The sequence below is a fragment of the Balaenoptera physalus genome (genome assembly GCF_965194825.1).
Source record: "Balaenoptera physalus genome assembly, chromosome: 12".
Taxonomy (NCBI): Eukaryota; Metazoa; Chordata; class Mammalia; order Artiodactyla; family Balaenopteridae; genus Balaenoptera; species Balaenoptera physalus.
In genome coordinates this window covers 76,571,836-76,578,713 of record NC_138897.1, presented here as the reverse complement: position 1 = coordinate 76,578,713, position 6,878 = coordinate 76,571,836, and the positions used below count along the sequence as shown (strand labels likewise).

Genomic DNA, 6,878 nt, shown 5'->3' with positions numbered 1-6,878 from the left:
CCTCTCTTCCTCTTCACTGCACCAGTCCCACTGGGATTGACAGGTGGGTGCTTCCCCTGCAGACTCAGCTGCCACCATCCACCTACCTGCTCTCTCCTGGTCTTCACTGCTCTGTGCCCCAGACCCTGGGGCACAGTGGTACATGGGACACCCTTGTGGAGCTTAAAGGGAGAGAGGGAACCGGTAAGCAGATTTAACCAAAGAGTTCAGACAGGGAGACATCCAAGGAGAGAAACGGGCAAGGGAGGGATAGTGATGGCGGGAGAGCAGGTAGGTGGACCAGGCTGGTTAGAGGTGGGGGTGGGACTCTGGGAGGGAGACCTGGAGCCAGAAAGGACCAAAGAAGCTAGGACCTAACGGGGGATGTGGGTAGGGAGAAAACTCTCAGGGTGGCTCTAAGAAGCTCAGCAACTTGAAGTCCCCCGCAACCCTGTGTTACCCAGGGGTCAAGTAAAAGGCTGCTGTACCCTTAGTGTGAATGTACGAGGAGAAGGGGAAAGAGAACAGCAAATAGACAAGAAGTGAGCACAATGGAGAACTAATGGGAGCAAGAGTCAGAGCACGAGGGCACGGACAGACTGCTGGCAGCCTGGGTGTCGAGGGAAATCCCGAACTAACAGAAACAGCATTTAAGCTCCAAACAGGTAGAAAAGAAAAGAGTGACAAAGGGGAGAAAAATAAACAGACCGGGAGGAGCAAACAAAGCACAAAATGATTTAGACCCACATTAATATTAGTAATAACATTGTTCTGGCTTAAAGGCAAAGACTGAGCTGGATGTCTTTTTTTTTTTTTTTTTTTAATTGAAATATAGTTGACATACATTATGTCAGTTTCAGGTGTACTGCATAATTTGAGGTTTGCCTACATTAAGAAACCGTCACCAGGGCTTTCCTGGTGGTACAGTGGTTAAGAATCCGCCTGCCAATGCAGGGGACATGGGTTCGAGCCCTGGTCCAGGAAGATCCCACATGCCACGGAGCAACTAAGCCCATGCACCACAACTACTGAGCCTGCGCTCTAGAGCCCGCAAGCCACAACTGCTGAGCCCACGTGCCACAACTGCTGAGCCCACGCACCACAACTACTGAAGCCCGCGTGCCTAGAACCCACGCTCTGCAACAAGAGAAGCCACCACAATGAGAAGCCCCTGCACCCCAATGAAGAGTAGCCCCCACTCACTGCAACTAGAGAAATCCGCATGCAGCAATGAAGACCCAACACAGCCAAAAATAAATAAATAAATAAAATTTTTAAAAAAATCTTAAAAAAAAAAGAAATTATCACCAGGATAAGTCTAATAACCACCTGTCCCCATACAAAGTTATCACAACATTACTGACCGTATTTCTTGAGCTGTGTATTACATCCCTGTGGCTTGTTTTATAACTGGAGGTTTCTACCTCTTAATCCCCTTCAGCTATTTTGCCCCCACCTTCCACACTTCCCCCAACTGGATTTTTTTTTTTTTTTAAAAAACTCTAAGCATCTACATGAAATCTTGGGTAAGTTGCTGGGCTCTGTGGAGCGTGCGGGGTGGAGGCTTTGGGCCCTTTGGGGTGAGTGTCAGAGGAAAGGGCAGGCCTAGAATGCTGAGGCCCTGTGGACGGGCAGCCTTGTGACCACCACAGAATCTGCCAGCTGGGGACACCCAGTGGGCATTAAAGCAGAGAACCAGGCCTTGAACCAAGGTCTTCATTGGAGACGTTCTCGGTCCTGCCCCCACAAAAGCCCCGGTCACGTCTGTGGACAGGCAGGCGCCTATCCACAGTATCTGTCACCTGGCAGGAGCGGGACGACAGAGCAAGCACTACTCACTGAGGCCTGGGCAGCAAGCAGAGGCCCCTGGCCCCCGGCCTGGCGTCTCCTCGGGCTCCTCGGGCCGTGGGGAGAAAAGCTGTGCAGAATGTGGTGCATAACAGCGGGGCGGCTCCTCTTGTCCTGGTCAAAGGTGAAGGCCCTAAGCTCTGGCTGTCCAGCCCCACCATCTGCCCACCCGCAACCCTGGGCAAATTTCTGAGCCTCAGTTTCCTCACCAGTAAAACAGGCTGTGAAGACTAAGGAGGCCTGAGCTAAGCTCTGTGCCTAATTCTCAGCACAGCCTGTGAGGTGGGTTCCATTACTCCCCCTCCTGCAGATGAGCAAACAGGCTGAGAGGTGGAAGCATCCCTGCCCTGCCCCACCCTCGCCCTACCCCAGCCCTACCCAACCCGGCTCCCACCCCCATCACATAGGAACGGGCTGAGCCAGGATTCAAACTCAGGTCTGTCCTCTGACTAAAGAATCTCTGTTCCCAAGCTCCAGTGACAGTGTCTCTATACACATGAAAATGCCCACTACTGTGGCTGGCGCAGAGCAGGCTCTCTACTCTCTCAGTCCCCCAGGACAGGGGCCAGCACAGGGCAGCAGAAAAAAGCCACAGAGGAAGTCAGGGTCAGTGCCAGAGGGAGTGCCTAGAGAGCTGAGTGAGGGAACACACTCTTCATCCTGAGACTGACCCTCTGGGCTCCAGAGCCTCCCTAGGCCCCCACTGAACGAAGGTGTTCCTGGCACCACCAGCAGCCTGGTTGACTTGCTCTGGGCAGACCTGTCACACCAGGAAGCCTGTCCAGCCACTGCCCCATGGCCTGGGCCAAGGCAGGAGCACTGGCCTCACCTCCCCAGGGCAGTGATTACCCACAGGAAGGCCCCGTGGCACCAAGGGACCCCGGCACATATGGTTACAAAGAAACGTGACCACTGACAGCCGGGAGTGGGCGGGGCCTGTAGGCCTGTGGCCAGTCTCAGGAGGTGCTTCTGAGATACTTTTACAGCTGTGGCGACTCTCCAAGCCTTGGCCTCCCCTCTGTGAAGTGGGGACGACAGCACAGACTTGCAAGGTTGTAACAAGGCTGAATCACACACATCCGGTGCATCCTCTGGGCGTGAGAGAACCCCGGCCCCTTCCCTGGCCCCCTGTTTCTAGTCTCTGCCTTTCTCTCTCCAGAGCCTGTGGGGGTCTCCAAAATGAACTCTCCACAGCAGCTTGCCTCCTCTGGATTTCCCTGCTCCAATCCCACACTTTCTACTAGGGATGCCCCAAGCACAAGCCCCGACTTGTGCTCTTGTTTTCCACATATCAGGCCTTTATTTGGGCCAACCTGCAGTCACATCCTGTGCTTAACAACCATAAGCATAACAACAATGGTACTAAGCGCCAGGCACCCTTCTAAACACTTTACACTTATAAATCTGTTTGCCCTCCAATCTCCCAAAGAGGTACGTGCTGTTATTACAATTAAGCAACTTGCCCCAAACACATGGCTTTGAGTGGTACGGTAAGGACCTGAACCCAGGCCCAGAGTCTGCGTCTTCATTGCGACCCTACGCTGGGGCATGTCCTTGCCGCTCGGCTCCACACTCAGACCCTCCCCTTCTCATCAAGTCCCACCTGGCCCCAGCCCCAAGCCTTTACCCTGGAACACCCTCCACCTGGAAGGCTCTTCCTTCACAGCCCTGTGTGTCTGAGTCTTACCGTTTCCATGGCCTTCTTTGCCTCTGCCCTCCTCCGACCTTCCACGGCGCCGCACCTGCCCCTTCCCTGGGCCGTCACCAGGGGCCCTGGCTCATGGTGGTCTCCAGAGATGGCCAGTGGATGCAGATCCCAGCACCACCTCTTTCTAACCGGGTGGCCTCTGGCAGGTGCAGCTCTTATTCTCGCAGCTGCTGTGAGGATTACACAGGCTGGTACCTGTAAAGCAAATTAGGAAACACTCAGAAAGCTCCCTTTTACTTTGCCCGCATTATTATCTCCTCCACCAGACTACACCCGCACAAAAATGCACAAGAGCAGGGACAGGCAAACTTCTGTAAAGAGCTAGAGGGTGAACATCATCAGCTTTGTGAGCCGTGTGGCCACTGTCACAGCAGTTCCACTCTGCTGTACAGGAGTAGCCAGGCACAGACATGGCTCGGTTCCAACAAACCTTCATTGATGGACACTGAAATTTGAATGTCATATACTTTTTACGTGTTACAAAATAGTCTTCTTTTGATTTTTTTCCCCAACCATTTAAAAATATAAAGCTCATTGGCTGTACAAAACCAGGTGCAGGCTGGCTCTTGTACAGCCCGAGTCTACCAACCACCACTCAAGACCAGCTTCTCTTTCTGCTTCTCCGGGCCTCTCCTGGCTTCAGAGCTCAGATTTCCCCCAGATTCGGGTCCCAACCTATGGGACATAAGCTCACGGTTTATGTGAGTAAAATGGATCTGACACCCAGAGCTTGTGATTTCTTGGTCTGCCGATCAATCCATTGATCCCTGCAGAGTGCAATGCCACGTCCCCCAAACAAGGGCGTTCTAAGGAACTCCAGAGCCCACACAAAGGAGAGCCTAGTGCGCCCAGAACAAGAACTGCCTGCCCAGTTTTCTGGTCATTTTGTTTTCATTCATATCTCTTTTGGGGTCAGGGGCAGAGGAGGCAGGACAGAGGGAAGAGGGTAGGTGGGGAGCTGGCAGATGTGGGAGTGGGAGAAGTGGGGAATGAGGTCAGAGACCGAGTCCTGTTCTTGTCTGCTCTTGTTCTTCCTGGCTTTCCCCGAAGGCTTGTGCTCAGAGGCACCAGGGATGAAGTGAGAGCTGCCAGTTTTGGCAGTGAGCTCAGAATTTCAGTTCTCTTGAGTGCCTTGCAGGAGGAAATTCCACAGGCGTGCCTTCTCTTATGTTGAGTGGTGAGGCCAGACTCGCCCTAAAGTTATCCCCAGAGCCCCGCCAGTTCCTTCCAGTTCCTGTAACCATGCCAGCTGCCCAGCACCTGGCAGCAGGCCTCCAGGACTCCAGTCTTTACACACCCCACCTCTACCCTTCTCTTCGTGGCCACCGGCCTGACCCTTCTGGGACCTCCCGAGGTGCCTGTTGGACCCTGAGGCTCACTGGGGAGAGCGAGGGGGGCAGAATGTCTATCTGGACCTGCATCTCTCGCTAAACCGTGTGAAAGGAAACACCAAACATTCATCTAAGAGATGAATCTGTCCTAAGAAAACAAGGCTCTTTTGAAGACAAGGCAGTGCGGAGGTAGGCACCTCTGAATAAAAACTCTTTGTATCGCTGTGGATGCCACAACAGGAAAATCACTGACTTTTGCTTCAGTGAAAGCCTGTGGCCTGCACTCAGCCTGGTGCCCCACCCGGGGCCAGTCCGCACCGGGCAGAGGCTGAGGCCTGCGGCTCTGAGGACGGACCTGCGAGGCTGTCCTCACCTCTCCCTCCTTCAAGGGCATTCGTTCTCTTCTGATTCTCTCCTCTTCCGAATCAGAATCTGTGCCCTGAGCCTGCTGGATGTCCTGGTGTCCACACTGAGAAGCACAAACTCCACGCGTGGCAGGGCCCGTGTTTACTTTTTTTTTAAGCTTTTCTCTGGATGGTGATAAACTATTTGCTTTTTCATGTCGTTTCCTCCACCTGTAAAGTCCATATCTCCTGTCTCCCTGAAGAACTCTTATTCATCTTATTCAGCTCAAGTGGCCCTTTGCCTACAAAGTTTTCCCCGCCCCCTCCAGGAGGAGGCAACTTTCATCCTCACATCATTGCTTTGTGCCACGAACTGTGCCAGGGCCCTCACGTACATCAACAACCCTGTGGAGTAGGTACTGTTTAATCTCACTGAGGCCCAGAGAGGTCAAGTAATTGCCCATGTCACACAGCTGTGCAGTGGCAGAATTAAGATCCGAATCCTGAACTGTCTGACTGTGGGTCCCAGGGCCCCATCACTGTGTGCCATCTCCTCTGTGCCAGCTCCCTGTTCTGCACATATTACTTTTACATCATGCTTTTATGGATCTATCTCCCCATATGAGGCCAGGTTTCCCAGCAAACGGGGTTCGTGCAAAGATAGATAATTTGTTTCTGTATTCCCAAAACCTAGAATAGTGCTTGGCACTTAGCAGCTGCTGATTTATTTGACAGATGTTCTGAGTGGGCGACTGTGCCAGGAAGGACTGAATTCCTGCTCTCAAGGAGCTTAAACACACAAAGCAGGACAGGACATGGGACACACACATAAGCAAATGTCTGAACCACAAGAGAGAACGTGACATGAGAGGGGAAAGAAAGTAAATGCTACGATGGTTTGGAGAAGGTCTGAGAAGGTGGTGGCATTAGAGCAGGACCCTGGAGCATGCTTAGGACTCGGAGATGTAGGGATGGGTGTGGGAGAAACGGGGGAGGGGTGCTCAGAGAAGGGAGGAGGTGGGCAAACCTGCTCTTGAAGTCCAAATACCAGCTGACAAAGTGACAGATGCCTTCATGTCATCAAGGGAGAAAAGGGCCATTTCAGACTGTGTAGGAGCTGCTAGAAAAAGTCAGCCAGCAATCAGAGAGTGAAGAAGAGCTGGTCGGGGCAGATCATGCTCCAACGTCTGAACAAAGACATTTTCCTAAGAGGACTACTGCAGCCGGCTTTTTAAAAACTAATTAATTAATTTTATTTTTGGCTGCGTTGGGTCTTCATAGCTGCGTGCGGGTTTTCTCTAGTTGTGGCGAGCAGGGGCTACTCTTCGTTGTGGTGCATGGGCTCTAGGCACATGGGCTTCAGTAGTTGTGGCTTGCGGGCTCTAGAGCGCAGGCTCAGTAGTTGTGGTGCATGGGCTTAGTTGCTCCGTGGCATATGGGATCTTCCTGGACCAGGACTCGAACCCATGTCCCCTGCATTGGCAGGTGGATTCTTAACCACTGCGCCACCAGGGAAGTCCCTGCAGCCAGCTTTAAATAACAAATCTTCTCTCATTAAAATAGTAACTCCCCCCCATTTATTCAGCACATGGTTTTTCTGATTCTCGTGACTGTGACTGGGGCAGTCATCCCCATTTCACAGATAAGAAAACCGAGGCTCATATATCT

At 52.5% G+C, this 6,878-nt stretch overlaps 1 long non-coding RNA gene across 3 annotated transcripts in view; it reads right to left on the bottom strand.

Moving 5' to 3' along the window:
* Positions 1-6,878, bottom strand: part of LOC309639363 — a 40,661-nt gene that overhangs the window by 10,556 nt on the left and 23,227 nt on the right. For 2 of the 3 annotated variants that reach the window (XR_014251620.1, XR_014251622.1), the window contains exon 4: positions 3,515-3,730. This is a non-coding gene — a long non-coding RNA (uncharacterized lncRNA). Of the gene's footprint in view, positions 1-1,818; positions 1,942-3,514; positions 3,731-6,878 lie in introns of all 3 variants that reach the window. The other variant, XR_014251621.1, reaches the window with a different exon arrangement.